General features: G+C 34.6%; 1 long non-coding RNA gene across 1 annotated transcript in view; it reads left to right on the top strand.

Annotated features, from left to right (window-relative positions):
- LOC103244131 (uncharacterized) overlaps window positions 1-6,556 on the top strand; it is a 345,548-nt gene extending 338,992 nt beyond the window's left edge. The window contains exon 8 of the long non-coding RNA XR_012089287.1: window positions 4,337-6,556. This is a non-coding gene — a long non-coding RNA (uncharacterized lncRNA). The remainder of the gene's footprint in view (window positions 1-4,336) is intronic.
- Window positions 6,557-19,890: the final 13,334 nt, after the last annotated feature.

Genomic DNA, 19,890 nt, shown 5'->3' with positions numbered 1-19,890 from the left:
TACATACCTCAAAATAATAAGGGCCGTCTATGACAAAATCACAAGCAACATTATACTGAATGGGCAAAAGCTAGACACATTCCCCTTGAAAACCAAAATAGGGCAAATATCCCTGCTATCACCACTTCCATTCTACAGGGGATTGGAAGTTCTGGTCACAGCAATCAGGCAAGATATAGAAATAAAAGGAATCAAATAGGAAGTGAAGAAGTCAAACTATCCCTCTTTGCAGACAGTATGACTCTATACATAGAAAAACCCATAGTCCCTGCCCAAAAGCTCCTTGATATAATAAGCAGCTTCAGAAAAGTTTCAGGATACAAAATCAATGTACAAAAATTAGTAGCATTTCTATATATCAACAATATCCAAACTGAGAAATCAAGAATTCAATCCCATTCACAATAGCAACAAAAAGAAGAAAATATATACGTAGGAATGCCGCTAACCAGAGAGGTAAAATATCTCTTCAACTAGAATTACAAAACACTGCTCAAAGAAATCAGAGGTGACACAAACAAATAGAAAACCATTCTATGCTCATGGATAGGAAGACAATATTGTTAAAATGGTCATACCACCTGAAGCAATGTATAGATTCATTGTTTTGCTATCAAACCATCAATTAATTTTTCACAGTATGAGAATAAAACTGTCTTACAATGTATATGGAACTAAACAAGAGTATGAATAGCCAAGGCAATCCTAAGTAAAAAGAATAAAACTTAAGGCATCACTTTACCTGCCTTCAAACTTTACTACAAGCTGATAGCAACCAAAATATCATGGAAATGATACAAAAACAAACACATAGATCAATGGAACAGAAAAGAGATCCCAGATAAAAGGCCACACACCTACAACCATCTGATCTTTGACAAAGTTGGCAAAAACAACAATAGGAAGAGGACTCTCTAGTCGTAAAAAGTGCTAGGATAACTGACTAGTCATAGACAGAAAATTGAAATTGGACCTCCTTCCTTATGTCATATAAAAAAATAAACTCGAGATAGATTCGAGACTTAAATGTAAAGCCTAACATTATAAAAACCCGAAAGATAACCTAGGAAACACCATTCTGGACATAGGACCAGGCAAAAATTTTCTGTCAAAGGCTCTAAGCAATTGCAAACCAAAACATAAATAGACAAATGAGATCTCGTTAAACTAAAGTGATTCTGCTCAGTAATATAAACTATCAACAGAGTAAACAGGCAATCCCACAACCATTAAGCAATAGCTCCCTATTTGCTCCTTCTCTCATCCCCTGGCAAACACTAATCTACTTTCTGTTTTTATGAATTTACCTATTCTGGACATTTCATACAAATAGATTCATAATATGTGAACTTTTGTCTGTTTTTTCACTTAGCATAATAATTTTCAAGGTTCATCCATACTTTAGCATAATCAGTATTTTATCCTTTTTATATCTAACTCATATTTTATTATGTAAATATGCCTAATTTTGATTTTCTGTTTACAGTTGATGAACATTTAGGCTATTTCTACATTTTGGCAATTTTTAACAATACTTCTATGATCGACCATGTATAAGTTTTTATTTTAATATCTGAGTTCTATTATTTTGGTAGAGTAACTGGGTTATGTGATGATTTTTTATTTAATTTATTGAGGTACTGCTAAACTGCTTTCCATTCAGATAGTACCATTTTTGGATTCCAACCAATATGTAAGGGTTATGATTTCCACACTTCATCACCAACATTTTTTATAATCCATTTTTAAAAGAAATTATAGGTATGTTGGTAGATATGCAGTGGATTTGATTTCATGTCCCTAATGACTAATGACATTAAGCATCCTTTCATGTATTTGTTGACCCAAGATTTTTTTAAAAAACACTTTTGATAATTATTTTTAAGTTCCTGAAAACTACAAACATACTCTGTATGATTTTAATATTTTCACATATATTGATAGTTGTTTCATACCTCAGTTTATAGTCTATCATGCAGAGCATACCATGTACACTTAAAATAATATATATTCTGCATATTTCAGATTATCGTTATATAAATCTAAGGTCAATGCTTGATGGGTTGCTCAAATATTCTATTTTATTTTCTAATTTTCTACACCTAGGTACTATCAATTACTGACAGTTTACAATTGATAATTCTACTTTTCATCTATATCTCCTTTAAGTTATGTCACCATTTATTTCATATCTTTTGAAGCTCTGCTTTTAGGTATAAACACACATATGATGTTATATCTTAGGATATTGAAACTTTTATCAATATGCAATGTCCCTCTTTATTGCTAACAATTCCCTTTTTTAACTTTTATTTTAGGTGCAGGGGTATATGGCCACATTTGTTATATAGATAAATTGTATGTCATGGGGGTTTGGTGTACAGATTATTCCATCACCCACCTAATAAGCACAGTAGCCCATAGGTAGTTTTTCAATCCTTATTCTCCTTCTACCGTCTACCTTCAAACAGGCCCCCATGTGTATTTTTCCATTCTTTATCTACAAATTAACTCAATGTTTAGTTCACACTTATAAGCAAGAATATGTCATATTCGGTTTTCCATTTCTGCATTAGTTCACTTAGGATATTGGCCTCCAGCTCCATTCATGTTGGCTCCTTGTTACTTATGCAAATTTCTGCAGAATTGAGTTTCTCCCCAGAAAATGGGTTTTTCTTTTATTTCGCATTGTCAGTCTGCAGATTTTCCAAGCTTTTTATGCCCTGCTTCCCTTTTAAACATAAGTTCCAATTTCAGATTATCTCTCTCAGGTACAAAGTTCCACAGATCTCGAGGGCAAGGATAAAATGCCAACAGTCTCTTTGCTAAAGCATAGCAAAAGTGACCTTTGCTCCAGTTCTCAATAAATTCCTCATCTCCACCTGAGACCACTTCAACTTGGACTTTATTGTCCACATGACTATCAGCATTTTGGTCAAAGCCATTCAGTAAGTCTCTAGGAAGTTCCAAACTTTCCCACATCCTCCTGCCTTCTGAGCCCTCCAAATCTCTAGGAAGTTCCACAGTTTCCCACATTTTCCTGTCTTCTTCCGAGCCCTCCAAACTGTCTCAACCTCTGCATGTTACGCAGTTCCAAAGTTGCTTCCACATTTGCTGGTAACCTTATAGCAGCGACCCACTACCTCAGTACCAATTTACTGTATTAGTCCTATCTCACACTGCTCTTAAGAAATACCAGATATGGGTAATTTATCAAGGGAAGAGGTTTAATTGAATTACAGTTCTACATTGCTGGGGAGGCCTCAGCAGACTTACAGTTATGGTGGAAGGCAAAGGGAAGCAAGCACCTTCTTTGCAGGGTAGCAGGATGGAGTTAGTGCAAGCAGGCAAACTGTCAGATACTTGTAAAACCATCAGCGCTCTTGAGAATCACTCACTATCACAAGAACAGCATGAGGGAAATTGACCCTATGATCTGATTACCTCCACCTGGTCCCACCCTTGACACATGGGGATTACAATTCAAGATGAGTTTTGTGAGGACACAGCTGAAACGTATCACTCTTAATTAAATAATTAATGTAATTATTCCACCTGCTTATGCTGTAGCTATGGTCTTACTTTTCAATGTTATTTTTGCTATTCTTGTTCATTGATAATTTCCTGGAAAACATAGGCCCAGTCTTTTCATTTCTGCAAAAAGAAAGAAAAAAATATCTGTTGGGATTTAAAGAGACATTGCATTGAATCTGGATATTGCTTTAGATACTATTTATATTTTAACAATTTGAGTCTTCCAATTCATCATCACGGGGTAACTTTCCTTTTATGGCCTTTATCTTTTTCAGCAATGTTTTCATAGTTTTCAATGTGCAAGTCTCACTGCTGCTTTGTTACATTAACTTCTAAGTATCTTTTTATAGTTGGTGCAATTTTAAACAATACTTTTTAATTTTTTTTTGAGATAGTTCATTGACGGCATATGGAAATACCATTGATCTTTAGTGTTTATATGTGTGTATATTCTGCAACCTGCAACATTTCTGAATTTGTTTATGACATCTTAAGATTTTTGGCAGATTTTTAGATATTTTAAAATACAAAAATATTTCCTCTGTAAAGAGAAATAGTTTCATTTATTCTTTTCCAGTTTAGAGGCCGTTTATTTGTTTTTCTTGCCTACTCTGGCTAGAAATTCTATTAGAATGTTGAGCAAAAGTGAAGAATGGAAGCCTACTTCCCTTGTTTTTGATCTTAGAGGGAAGCTTTTAATCTTTCACCATAACATATGCTATTAACTGCCATTCATTATGTTGAGAAGGTTCTACTGCATTCTTAGTTTGTTGATTGATTGTTTTTTGTTTGTTTGTTTTAGATGGAGTCTCATTCTGTCGCCCAGGCTGGAGTGCAATGGTGCTATCTTGGCTCACTGCAACCTCCACCTCCTGGGTTCAAGTAATTCTCCCACCTCAGTTTCCCGAGTATCTGGGATTACAGACCCGTGCCACCATGCCCCACTAATATTTCGTACTTTTAGTAGAGACAAGGTCTCACCGTATTGGCCAGACTGGTCTCGAACTCCTGACCTCAAGTGATCCGCCTGCCTTGGACTCTCAAAGTGCTGGGATTACAGGAGTGAGCCACTGCACCCAACCTGATTGTTTTTATTATGAAAGCGTTTTTAGATAATTTATAGATAAAATGAGGGATAATAGAGCATTTCTATGATTGTTTTAAATAATTTTGAGTTTCATAGTCATAATGGGAGTATTTTCTTTTTTTCTTTTTTTTTTTTTTTTTGAGACAGAGTCTCGCTCTGTTGCCCAGGCTGAGTGCAGTGGCGCAATCTCAGCTCACTGTAACCTCTGCCTCCTGGGTTCAAGCAACTATCCAGCCTCCCAGATAGCTGGGACTACATGTCCACGCTACCATGCCTGGCTAATTTTTTATATTTTAGTGGAGACGGGATTTCACCGTGGTGCCTAGGCTGGTTGCGAACTCCTGAGCTCAGGCGATCCACCTGCTCGGCCTCCCAAAGGGCTGGGATTACAGGCGTGAGCCACCACGCCCGGCTGGGAAAATTTTCAAAGTAAACAATAAACAAATATATATATATATATATAGAGAGAGAGATATATATTTCTGGGATCAGTTGTGTATTTGAACACACATACACATGCACATTCATTCGGGGTTTTATTGGGTTGGGAAACAATAAAGAAGACAGAAGGCATAAAGAGAGAGGTTGAATGACATTTTGGAGATAATCCAGGTGAGCAATGTTGTAAATCAGGAAACAACAGATGCTAGAGAGGATGTGGAGAAACAGGAATGCTTTTTCACTGTTGGTGGGAGTATAAATTGGTTCAACCATTGTGGAACACAGTGTGGCAATTCCTCAAGGATCTAGAACCAGAAACACCTTTTTACCCAGCAATCCATTCCTGGGTATATATCTAAAGGATTATAAATCATTCTACTATAAAGACACATGCACACATATGTTTACTGCAGCACTATTCACAACAGGGAAGGCTTGGAACCAACCCAAATGCCCATCAATGATAGACTGGATTAAGAAAATGTGGCACATACACAACCATGAAATACTATGCATCCATAAAAAGGGATGAGTTCATGTCCTTGGCAAGGATATGGATGAAGCTGGAAACCATCGTTCTTATTGAACTAATGCAAGAACAGAAAACCAAACACCGCATGTTCTGACTCATAAATGGGAGTTGAACAATGAGAACACAGGGACACAGGGAGGGGAACATCACACACCAGGGCCTGTCAGGGGTAGGGGACTAGGGGAGGGATGGCATTAGGAGAAATACCAAATTAGATGATGGGTTGATGGGTGCACCAAACCACCATGGCACGTGTATACCTATGTAACAAACCTGCATGTTCTGCACATGTATCCCGGAATTTAAAGTATAATAATAATAACAAAAAGTTGTAAATCCTATGTACATTAGGCGATTTTGTTTTTACCACTTACTTTTTTTGACATCAAGTTTAAGACATGAAAAACTGAATTTTTAATAATGTTGACAAAGTTATGGCAGGTTTTTAAATTTACTGTTGTATTTTGTGCATATTTAATTGACATTTCATTTTGGGCTCAATTCCGTTTCTATTTCTTATTGCAAGTAAATGATTCTAGCAGTTAATTTTCACATTTAACTTTCAAGAGCTTCAACCACTTTCAATCTGTGAAAACCAAGCAGCATGTAGAAAGTTAAAGACCCAAATAAACATAATAAATTATATGAGATTGCTTGGTTAATGTTTCGAGGGAAAAATATTTAAAATTTTCTATTTGAAAAACTTATAAGCAATTATTATGTGGCCTGAATTCCTAGTTAGCTTTCACATTTATGTGACAAACAAGTTAAATGAGTAAATGCTCTTTACTGACAGTATTTGTCTCAATGAAAAACTAATTAAACTGTTTTCAGAATCTGAAATTTTAAATTCCCTATCACTAAAATCTGCCTTCGTGTAAAATGTTTTTGTATCACTGCCTTTTCCTAGTTAGCATTTTCCTTCTACTTTTTAATCTCTTTGACATTGAGAGAGGTTATAATGTCTCTAACGGTCATATACTATAGTTGTTTTTTAGATGAATGCTTATATTTTAACATATAATGTTTAAGACATAAGAGTATATTTTGAAGATCTATGACAACAGAAACGTTTGCAGAGATGACTTCTTAATGAAATCCTTCCATCTTATAGGCTCCTATAAAGATCAATGTATGTTTGATGACAAGCTACAGAAGGCAAGATATTATTTAAAAAACAGAAATGGGCCGGGCGCGGTGGCTCAAGCCTGTAATCCCAGCACTTTGGGAGGCCAAGACGGGCGGATCACGAGGTCAGGAGATCGAGACCATCCTGGCTAACCCGGTGAAACCTCGTCTTCTCTACTAAAAAAAAAATACAAAAAACTAGCTGGGCGAGGTGGCGGGCGCCTGTAGTCCCAGCTGAGGCTGGGAGTGGCGGGAGGCTGAGGCAGGAGAATGGCGGGAACCCGGGCGACGGAGCTTGCTGTGAGCTGAGATCCGGCCACTGCACTCCAGCCTGGGCGACAGAGCGAGACTCCGTCTCAAAAAAATAAAAAAACAGAAATGAAACTTGATAGAGCTAGAATACAAGAAACAGTAGTGACAATACCATGTAAAATATTTCTAAATAAAGATTACAAAGGAATAACAATTTCTGAAATTAATATTATAAAACTTCAAACAAGTCTAAATGATCAAATGGTGAAATTAAAAATAAAAGGAAGGAAAGTATTTAAATGGAGGCACATATGCTGAACGACCAGGCTGGTAAACCCATTCTAAGCTCATTACCCTCAAAAAGAGTGTGGTCAATTGAGTGGAGAAATCAGAAATACTAAATGACAGAGGACAAACAGAAATCAGGTTAGTAACTGCAGTAGCTGAAGTTAAAAGTTGCACAAAGAATAAACATTTGCAGTTGTCAAAAATGAATTAGAAAATTTTAGAGGAGCTAAGGTAGTGAGACCTTTTAAAAACTCTTATTCATTAAGCTCTGCATTAAATATGCATTAAGTGAACCTACTAGATGTTGTCTTTGTTAGTATAAATAGAGTAGTGAACATGTCAAATATCTCTCACTTCAGAGACTTTACAATCTAGGAAATTTCTAGAAGCAATTCACTTGAAAAAATTGAAACTCTTCATGAATGATGATAAGCTAGACTCAATGTCCCAAGAAGCAATGCCCTGGAAAAGGAAAACTAAAAAGATGGCTTAAACATCCTGTGTGCCATCCAATCATAACAGAACTTTCCAATTTAATGTCTATCTGAATATTTGTATTTATTATCCATGTATTCAATACCTTTGAATTTAATGCCCTCTAATACCCATGTCTGATTAGATATTTTTCCAAATTATATGTGTTACAATTTCTGACTATAAAAACAACATGTATACATAGAAGAAAGAAACACCATATTACACAGAGAAGAAAATAAAAGTCAGCAGTAATCCACCTGTAGTGAATTGAAAAATGTCCCTGTGTTCCTCCCATAGTCACATCCACCAGGACCTTCAGAATGAGACATTATTAGGAAATAGGATCAGGGCAGATATAATGAAGATAAAGGTCACTAGATAAAAATCATCCTGGATAAAGTGTGTCCTAAATCTGATGACTTGTGACCTTAGAAAAGAAGAGGACACAAAGATATAGAGAGAAATCCATGTGAAGACAGAGACAGAGATTGGAGTGATGCTGCCACAAGCCAAGACATGCCAGGTACCACCACAAACTGCAAGGGGCAATACAGGATTCTTTCCTAGAGCCTCAGAGGAAGTGTGGCCCTACTAACACTGATTTTTAACATCTGGGATGCCACCGATACTATGAAAGAATACATGTCTGTTGTTTTAAGCTATTCAGTTACTGATTTATGTCATGGTAGGCCTAGGAAGCTAATATATCTGTTATAATGTCCATGATGTCTATTGTAAACTGTTTGAAATCCACATATTTTTGCAGAAATACATTCACATAGTTTTGTATAAATGCATTCAGGGAGAGAGAGTGTCAATAAATGCATACTCAACTTTTAAAAAGAAGGTCTTCTTGAATTAAATTTACAGTATTTTAAATAATTTGGTTAACTTGACTTAGATCTGTGAAATCATGGTCTGTCCTTTGTGCAAATAAATGCTACATGAAGAGAACAGAAAGAGATGAGCGGAGTAAACATAGCTAATGGCACAGAGGGCTCCTAGCAAAGAAAAGGGGGAAAAGGGGATTTAAACCCTTCTGAAGGAGTGATGTGGAAGGATTGAATTCTGAAATGGATATCTAATATATTCTGGTATATATATGTGTGTGTGTGTATATATATGTATATGTATATATAGACATACTTGTGAAATGACTCCTGTTGTTTCCAAAGTGTTAAGATATGTTGAAAACTTTTCAAGAAAGTTTTACCTTCTTTTTAAAATTTCCTGTAATCTGTGGTCTTTTTATGACTTGTTTTTTACCTGATGTGTTCTATCAAAAGCATTCAAACTAAAGCTGTTGTTATGTTGAAAATGAGGAAAACTGCTTTGGTATAACAGTGTGGAATTGTGAGCTGTGGATTACACCTTATTACAAATGTTTCTAAAATCCTAACATTGGCTGCCTACAAAGCTTCTGGGCATGCAATCATATCTATTTCTCATGTATATTTGGGAGACTGGGAAACCCAGGTCTGGAAGTAATTTACATATGTTAATATGAGAGAGAATATAGAGTAAGGGAGGAAACACCTAACACTGATTTTATTTTGTTACCATTTTGAAAGCACTTGCTTTTTGAATTAGAATATGTTCCTGTAGAATTTACCCGACACATTCCAACCCATTTAAGAGTGAAAATACTGAGAATAAATCTCTCTGGAATATGTTCTGCAAAATTCCCCTGTTCATTACTTCTAAAATGTGTGATGTAATTTTTCTACAATTTGGGAGGTAAATTGTGTGTATGTGTATCCCTGTGTGCCTTGGCATTCACAAAGGTGTCAACACAGGGGTGGGATAATGGCATATACACACACACACACATATATACACACACATATATGTGTACATATATACACATATATGTGTATATATACGTGTGTATATATACACACACATATATATTTGAATAGATATACATGTGCCTAAATAGCTCTAATACTAGAAGCTACCTTGAAAATGTGCATCTTTCTGATGCCTATACAAATCAATAGGACTTTCTGAGAAAATAATAAGACTAATTTCTATAAGGAAAATAAATATAACAGCTTCAAACCTAGAACTACTTAACGTATTTTCAAATGAATTTGCTGGAAAATTACTGTTAGTAAAGGTTTTATTGGAAACAATAGTGATTAATATTTCATAATAAGCAGAAAGGCTTAGGTGTATTTGAGAGATTTTTAAAAGAACAGCGAAAAAAGCCTTTGAGAGATGATAAAATTAAGCTAGAGAAATATAACTCACCTAAAGCCCCACAAGCCAGTGGCTGGAAAATGCATACATTACAAGCCTGGATAGGAAAGAATTTAAAATCTGACACATGGTATCAATCAGGGGCCAGCAGCCAGTGCTAAGTTTAATAACCTCTTCTACCTATGTTGATGACAACTGAAAAGAAATTCATGAGCTGTACAATTTCAAGAGGCTCTCCTCTTGTCTGATAGCAATTACCTGGGCTTCACTTCTACAGCTCTTAGAGGCTATAAAAAAGTTCAATATCTGTGAAGAAAAAGAACTCTCCAATCTATGAGAAAAATAGATATACATTGTCACAAACAATTTTGAAAAGCTATAAAGCTGGTTTTGTTCTTCAAATAATACAGACAAAAGCATATTCATACAATATTTTATTATATACTGCATACAATATTTACATATGAAGTTTTGTTAATATCTGACTATGGCACAATTTATTTTTACTATTGATATTTAGTTGAAACTACATGTATTCACATTTCAGAGCTTTGCTATTGCAGCATTAAGACTTCTAAATTATATTAGCAAAGTATTTTGAAGCGTACTTTTTAAAATGTACAGCATAGAAACTATAGTTTTACAGTGGTGTTAGATGGGGGTTACTAAAGATTCTTATTAGATAATATTAAATAATACATTTCCATTTTAAATGAGATCTGACAAGCAAATCCAAAGATGGTGTCAGTATTTTTAATGAAAACTTCACTTTTTAAAACTAGCACATCCTGTACATATTTTACTTGAGGTAAAGGGAAGAACATTTTACTTTGCAGTTAGTGATTTTGCATTTTGCTGGTGAAATTAACTTATGGCTTATATGAACTTTGATAATTAGTTACTAAATCATGAAGTATGTGGGACAATTAAATAATATACTTTATACTTTACTATGCTTGTGAAATATTTTCTTACAACTTGCAATCAATTTTGCAACTTCTGAAAGAGTTTATATTAAAACATCTCCACAACAGTAATGGTCAATGTGTCTATTTCTGTATGAAAAGCATATCTTCATTCAGCTTGCTTTCACCCATCAATATTGTATATCAAACTAGAATGTCTTAAAATGGGCAAAATAGAGAATATTTGCCTTATATTAATTTCATTTTCAAATTATCAAATGAATGCGGATATATGAGACACAAAAATAATTTTATGATGGAAGTTTATAAGAGATTTCAATTTAATAAAAATAATTAAAGACATTTGTACTTACTAGTATTAAAAGTGATTTAATTTTTTGTGAACAAAAACATTAATTTTACACTTTAAAATGGACATACATTACCTTGAAAAACCAAAACAAAATGAGTAATAAAAATGTGCCAAGTCTATGAAATATGAAGATAAGTTTAAACTGCACAGTTTACATATATTGCTATTGATTAATATTTACATGCATTACAAAAACAAAATAAAGAACCAAACAAAAATTTAAGAATAAAGTTCCATAGCATAGCTGTAGCACGGAAAGATACACACACACACACACACACACACACACACACACACACACACAGTATTTTGGTCCTCCATATAAATAAAAAGCAAGTGAAATAGGAAACATATTTGAATTAAAAGTGTGTACACAATGTATATACCAGTAAAATATGTGTAAGGAAATAAATATGAATTGATTCCATCATTATATATTTGAGATTGATTTTATTGTTGAGATATTTTGAGTAGCAGTATTCGATTATTAGGTGGAAACATCATGGCACTGGTTCACTAAGAGTAAGTACATACTTTTAAAGTTTTTCTTATGGTAACTTTTACTGGAACTTGATATGTTAATTTTTCCTGAAGTAATAGCCGAACATTAATTATTTTCAACTTTATCTAAGATATAAATCTGAACTAGGATATTTATAATGGAAATGTGGTAGACAGAAAAACTTTATTTTGCTCTTAAAAACTTCTATTTAACATGTTTCAGTCTTCTGTTTTATGGTAATACTAAAAATAACACTTAAAAAAATTCAAGGAATGTTAGACATAAGGCTCACTACAAAACGATTTGCAAAGTCACTTCAAATTCCACACTTGCTACAAATGGAATGAATGCAGGGCAATAAGGAAAATATGCAAATGCTTTTTATTTTTGTATCAATATATGATTGTGTATGCCAGAAAATATTGAAATTGTATGAACTGGTAAATTTGAAAGAAATACAAAAGAAAAACAGGAATGGTAAAGAAAGATGCAAGGAAAATTTTAATACTGCTAGAAAGTAGACTCTTACCATTTTGCAATTCAAATCCAATAAATTTGATTTTAGTAAACTCGATTGAGTTTACTATTAGGTTGTTGCAAACATAATTGCAGTTTTGGCCATTAAACCTAATGGCCAAACCACTGTAATGGCCAAAACAGCAATTACTTTTGCACCAACCTAATAACAGAGTTCTAAGAAATGGATATACCAATCATTCACTTGACACAATCGCCTTCCTTTCTTAGTAATCTTACTAAAATCCTAGTAATTTTTCTTAGTAATCGAACTAAAATGTTAGTTTTTTAGCAAATACTTTTAGACTTTAAATTCAAATATCTCTATTAGAATCAAGTCAAATATCTCTATTAGAATCTTCATCCAGGAATATTCCTTCTATGTGAAATAACTTATGTTCCATTTATTCTGCTTCATGTAATGTTGGCGTAATTATAAGGGAGTTATCTACTCTTATTTAAAGTGTATTTTTTCTACAGCTGATATTTTTTTTTTCTTTTTCTTTTTCTTTTTTTTTTTTTTTTGAGACAGAGTCTCGCTCGGTCGCCCAGGCTGGAGTGCAGCGGGGGGATCTTGGCTCCCTGCAAGCTCCGCCTCCCGGGTTCACGCCATTCTCCTGCCTTGTAATCCCAGCACTTTGGGAGGCCCAGGCGGGTGGATCAGGAGGTCAGGAGATTGAGACCATCCTGGCTAACACGGTGAAACCCCGTCTCTACTAAAAATGCAAAAAATTGGCCGGATGTGGTGGCAGGCGCCTGTAGTCCCAGCTATTTTAGTTTTTACAGTAAACCACCGCATTGGGTAAACTAGCATGTGTGTGTAGGAAATAACGAACTGTCAAAATATTGATGATTCAATGTAAATAACCTCATCCTGGCTAAAATAAAACACTAGCCTTATTAAGGCCATATAGTTTTCCTAAATAACACATTATTCTAAAATTTTATGTACGTATTTCAGAAAATTCCCTCTACCACGTTATATGAAGCATTAGAAAAGTAAAATGTTTTCAGATAGACCTGTAGCTAATATTATTTTAAAATTGGGCCCACAAATAACAAACACACTTTCAAAATAAATGAACATCATGAACTCTGACATTTGCTAATTTGCATAATAATAGTCAACTGGTTCATCTTTCTATAACTTGGGTGAAAAAATAAACAACCGAACAAAAATCTTGAGAATAAAGCCCATACTGTAGTTGTAGTACTTAAAAATACACAAACACACACACTATATTTGATCCTCTACAAGTTAAATCACATCACTACTCGTTGAGTAAATGCAAACCAAAACCACAATGAAATATCATCTCATACGAGTCAGAATGGCTTTTATTAAAAAGTATAAAAACAACAGAATCTGGCAAGGCTGTGGCTAAGAGCAAACGCTTATACACTGTTGGTGGAAATGTAAACTAGTTTAGTCACTGTGGAAAGCAGTTTGGAGATTTCTCAAAGAACTTAAAACAGAACTACCATTCCACCTAGCAGTCCCATTACTGGTTATGTATCCAAAAGAAAACACATTGTTCTACCAAAAGGACACATGCACATATGTGTTCATCACTGTGCTATTCACAGTAAAAAAAAAAAAAGTCATGGAGTTAACCTAGGTGCCCATCAACTAGGGATTGGATAAAGAAAATATGCTATATATACACCATGGAATACTATGCAGTCATAAAAAGAATAAAATCATATCCTTTGCAGCAACATGGATGTAGATGGAGCCATAATCCTAAGCAAGTTAATGCAGGAAAGGAAAACTGAATGCCACGTGTTATATCTTATAAGTGGGAGCTGAACTTTGAGTACTTGTGGACATAAAGATGACAACAATACACATCGGAAATTATTGGGAAGAGGGAGGGGTCAAGATTTTAAAAATTCTCCATTGGGTACTATGCTCACTGCCTGGGTGATGGAATCAATCATACTTCAGACATCAACATCACACCATGTATTCATGTAACAAACCTGCACATGTACCCCTGAATCTAAAATAAAAGTCAAAAAAAAGTTTGAATCAATAGTGTGTACACAATGTGTGTGTGTGTATATGTGTATGTAATCAGTAAATATGTGCAAGAAAATACAACTGGATCCCATCATGATATATTTGAGATTGATATTATTGTTGGGAGGCTACTCTTTTGGGGGAAAAAGAAAATAGACCCTCATTATATCCCAAATCTGTGCCTATTTTGCACCTCTACCTTTACTTGGCTAGAGAAAAATAAAATTGAGAAACATAAGTTCCAAGTTGGTGCCACTTCTTGAACTGTCATTGATGTTAAAATTCCCTGTTGAGTTTGCTTCTCTATATTTTTAATGGCTATATTAGTCATTCTCCTTTTTTCCCAATTTTCTCACATCTCTTCACCATTCTTATGTACAGGGGCTGACCTTGCTTCTTAATTCAATAAGAAAATTCCAAGTCTCACAAAATAAATTTCAAAACCTCCCCAACTCACATCTTCTCACTTACTGGCATTAGTGCCATATAGTACATCTTCCCTCTTGTTTTATTTATTTATGTTTTTATGAGAAAGTACAGCCCTGAGATGGGGAAAAGTCATATAAAAGTATGACACACAACAAATTATCAATATTATTGCATGTAAAAGAATTTAGATTTTGAAGAAACAAAAACAAGTGTTACCAAGTTCACATGACTTGGCTTCTCTGAACAGCTAAGCAGTTCTTTTCAGTACATTTATCTTTTCAAAACCTTCCTCTGTAAGAAACCTGTGGGTCACTTGTGTATCACTTTGTCCCATCTTGACCTCTTCAAGGCATTAGTACAACTAGGTTTCTCTGTCCCTGGTTTCCTCAGGATTACCCTCATCTGCATTTAAATATGCTGTTATTGCTCTCATATGAAAAGTTACTTCTTGGACCTCCTCATTAACTCCAGATTCATCTTTTTTTCCTTGATTTTCCAGTCTTTCCCAGCAATCTCTGTATTAAAACTATTCTTGTAAAAGCCTCTAATGACTGATAATGACTGAATATAGAGTAAATTCTCGGTATTCCTCTTGCGTAACCTTTCCATAACCTCTCAGCCTTATTTAACAATGTCGATTATTTCCTTCTCCTTGCAATACTTTTCCCAGACCATGCTTTCATGGTTTTCCTCCTATTTCACCACTACCCTTCCCTTTTTTCTTTGGTGCTTCCCTTACTTTCTCTTAATTGACTAATTGTGGTGATTCCCAGGGCTTGTTCTTTGGATTCTTCCCATTTTATATCCACATTTATTCCCTTGATCTTATCTAGAAATGTCTTCAAATATATCTCAAGTTTGTATGTCAGCATGGACCAGTCCTGTTAACTTGAGTCTGTATTCTGCTGCTTGTGTGAAATCTGCATCAGTTCCTCTCTTGAACATGCTGATCTTAACGTATCCAAAGCTAAATATCTGGTGTCCTCACTGTGACCTGATAGAGTTTTATACTTCATTTTCCTCATAATGAACACACAATAGAGTGAGTCATTCTTAGCTTTTTTCTTTCACATCCAAATCTACCTGATCAGCAAATCCTGTTGACTCAACTTTCAAAATATTTAGAATCTAATCACTTTGGAAACATGGGATAATTAGGTTCAAGCTTAGAAGACACCTTCTTTTTTTTTTTTCTGAGACGGAGTCTCGCTCTGTCTCCCAGGCTGGAGTGCAGTGGCCGGATCTCAGCTCACTGCAAGCTCCGCCTCCCGGGTTCACGCCATTCTCCTGCCTCAGCCTCCCGAGTAACTGGGACTACAGGCGCCTGCCACCTCGCCTGGCTAGTTGTTTTTTGTTTTTTTTTTGTTTTTGTTTTTTGTATTTTTTTGTAGAGAGACGGGGTTTCACCGGGTTAGCCAGGATGGTCTCGATCTCCTGACCTCGTGATCCGCCCGTCTCGGCCTCCCAGAGTGCTGAGATTACAGGCTTGAGCCACCGCACCCGGCCAGAAGACACCTTCTATGGACTGTTGCAAATGCCCCCTACAAATGATTTTACTGCTCCCCCTTTTGTCACTCACAGTGTCTTCTTAAACCAGCAGCCAATATGATCTTATTAAAATGAAAGACAGATGTTAATGGCACTTTTCTCAAACGCTTCGATGGCTTTCTGTCTCTATACCGAAAGCTAAATGAACTTTCCAAGTATTTCCTCTCCGATTACTCCATTCCAGTCTCCTCGGCCTGGACTACAGCAGGCATGGTCTTTCCTCACAGCCATAGACACGATAGACTTCTGCCTGAAGAAGTCTGTCCCCACACTTACAAATGGTTTGTTCACTCACCTGACCCCAGTCCTTCTTCAATCACAACCCACCCAGGGAGGCCAACACTGATTGCTCCTTTTAAAAATATTAACACCATCACCCACGGTTCCCGTTACCTTTACATTGTCTTGTTTCCTTCCTTTGTTCTTAACACCTTCTAAGATATTATATCATTACCTTATTATGTTTATTGTCATGGTTCGGAGATATTTTCAAATTTTTACTTTGTATGGTATGTATTTGGAGCACTATTCAACAAAATACTGTATTTGGAATCCAAGTGTTTATTGTGGCTTAAAAAAACAATTAGTACATAGATTAAAAATAAATACATAAAGCTAGCCAAATAAATATGCCTACATTTTGTGTTTTGCACTGATAATCCAAAGGATCATGTGACTGTAGAATGTTCCATTCTACTTGCTTGGGCAGATGAGGCAGGAGAGGAAGAGCAGGGTGACAGAGGCAGAAGCAGAGGAGGTGCGCAGCGAGAGGCAGACGGTGTGCAGAAACTCAGGGGATGCATATTTATCTACGTCATTTGTTTTCTTGGTTTATGGTTTGGCCTTAAGATATTCCATCACTTTAATTCTAATTTTCAGCAGCTAGAAATATTTATATTGCTAGCTAAATTAATATAATGTGGAAATATGGGCATTGTAAGCACCCAAAGGAATAATAATTAATTTTGCTATGGAGTAATGTTTTAGATTTATCTTTCCCTTTGCATGGAATTTAAATCATATTCTCCCTTATGAGTACAAAATAGCTTACCTGCAAGTCTAACTCACTTTGAATCAATGATTACAACTGATAACACTGTAAGTCATGTTTCAGAGCAAAACTGCTGATGTCTTTAAAATTAAAGTCATTGGCATAGTCTATGAGATAGATATGACTGAGTTAGGCTCTTTCTTTGATCTATGGATTTAAATTTTCAGTTTACCTTAAATTGAACTATTAGTAAAGAAAATTAATTGCAGTTATGCTAGTCTAGTAAAAATAAGAGATCACTGGATTGCGTATGAAAAGGAATAATTTCTATTCTTTACGTGGCTTTGCTATCACCTGCAACGATATAGTTGAACTACAGGTATTAAGATATACTTTACTTTTCAAAGAGTCTGTGTTACATAACAGTCATTGATAACTCATTTTTTTTGTGTAGTGTTAATGCAAGATATTACTATGTTCAATCTTAATTTGCATATATCCTAGTTGATTTTAAAAAACGTAATTCTTATAATTAAGACTGTAATGAATGTTATATCTTCAGTTAACCATGCTAAAATTTGTGCTGGTCTTTAGGAATGAGTGAAAAACTGTAAATTAAAATGTTTGATTCTGTATTTGCTAGATTTGGATACCAGAGAAAGGTGCTCACACACTTTCTATACTTTTATAGAAATTACTGATTTAAAGTATGTATTTATATTTTTTTCATGCATGCAAAGGTATTACTATTTTCAAAATGTTAATGTTTATAAATGAAAGAATATGTATACACATTTCAGAATGGGTGGAAATAAAATTCAAGTTTAGACACTGGAATTTTAAACGTAATGATATTTACATTCTATATTTCCCTCAATGAAAACAATATATGAGCAGACAGTTCATGTCATCATGTCTTTTAAAAATAGCTCTTTTCTTTGGACGTATATTTTATAAATTAAGTAAAAAATGAAAACAAGTGTTTGCTTTAACAAACTTAATTTATGCAAAACGATAAATATGTCACCATTTATTTTAAGAATAAGAAAACTACTAATTCAGTATTGATATGGTTAAATATTGCTAAAACATTGACTGCTAAGGAGGCATAGAACGTTTTCTTATAAATATGCTAATATAGAAGATGGAATACTTAAACCTATATTATCTCTATACTTATAGTTGTCTGTCTTTCTATAATCTGTCTCTCTATTATCTATGTATCTATCCTTTGATCAAACCTTAATATGCATTACACGGTTTTCAGAAACACATTTAATATAAATTAAGTCTATTACCATCCCAAATTTTAGAATAACCCCCAATAAGTTCCTCTGTGAATTACAACATAATTCTGAAATTCAGAAGAGATTCAAAGTGAGCTGTGGACTCTCAAAATTTGTTTCTTACATTAGACTTAAATGTAAATCTAATACTCCCCTACCTTTTGAAAGAACACAGAGTTTTTTTAAAGCAGAGTGTGTAGCCTGAGAGATAAATTTTGTCACTGGTACCCTTACAAGCATGCTCCCCTAGAACCAGGAAACATTGTGTGACATTCTGATCAAAACAATATATAAAGACTGAGACATACTATGTGATGAAGATTAAAAATTAATTATTCCAGGCTAATTCTTGACCTTTTACAGGAAAGCTTGTTAAATGAGATTTAATGGCATATGGAGAATAAAACATTTTCGTGATGCATTCAAGAAGTGAGAATATTTGCAGTTTCTAACTTGCAAAATCAATGCAAAAGCAGAATATGATTTAGAAGGTTTTCGGGTGATAAATAAGCAGAAAAAGAGAAGAAATCTAATAGACTTACGAACGCATACCAAAACATACTTCAAAATTGGCCTCACTGTATATCATAGACAGGAAAAAGCATCAGCTTGAGCCAAGCCATTTTTGTGCACCTTGTTACTAAGCTATCAATCACAGCCCCCACATGCCAATTAGAGGAGGCCAGGTGAGAAGTACCCACCTGAGTCTCCTTGAAAACTCCAGGTGGAAAACATTTTTAGTGTAAATGGAGAGTGCTATGGACATTTTTTAGAATGAGTCATAAACGGAAACCTAGTGTTCTTTGTACTTAGGCTTAGAACATCATTTTAGATGCTCCTCCTGGCTGAGCAGAGAATTAGAAACTGGAAATCATTTTCAAACAAACACAGTACCGGCTGGCATGTAACTATTAAATTCATCAGGGCAATACATTTCAAATGAAAAGTTTGTAGTATAAAAATAAAGTAAAATGGTTTTTACAATTCATGTACTGGTATTGCAATCTATATAGGTAGATAAAAAGGAATTGGGAAACAGTAAACAAACTGTACATTAATTTAAACTAAAATGAACACACACTTTCTTATATCTACTTCCTTACATTAAGATTATTAGTATCAAACTTACAAAAGGCAAGTGTGTGTATCTTAAAACAAAAATGCAATTCATAAGCTTTGAATATGCAATGAATAGATGTAGATATTGTCCTTATCGGTTGAAAATAAAATTAACAGGTTTTTGTATATTAAGGTTGGGATTTCTGTTACAGTTAGAAAACACAATTTAGAGTCATGAAATAAAATTCCTTCCACTAAAGTTTTTGAAATAAAAAACCCCAGTTATTTGCTATATGCCCTTCTCATTCCAAAAGTTA

Source organism: Chlorocebus sabaeus, chromosome 18 (assembly GCF_047675955.1).
Source record: "Chlorocebus sabaeus isolate Y175 chromosome 18, mChlSab1.0.hap1, whole genome shotgun sequence".
NCBI lineage: Eukaryota > Metazoa > Chordata > Mammalia > Primates > Cercopithecidae > Chlorocebus > Chlorocebus sabaeus.
This window is presented reverse-complemented; position numbering and strand designations above follow the sequence as displayed.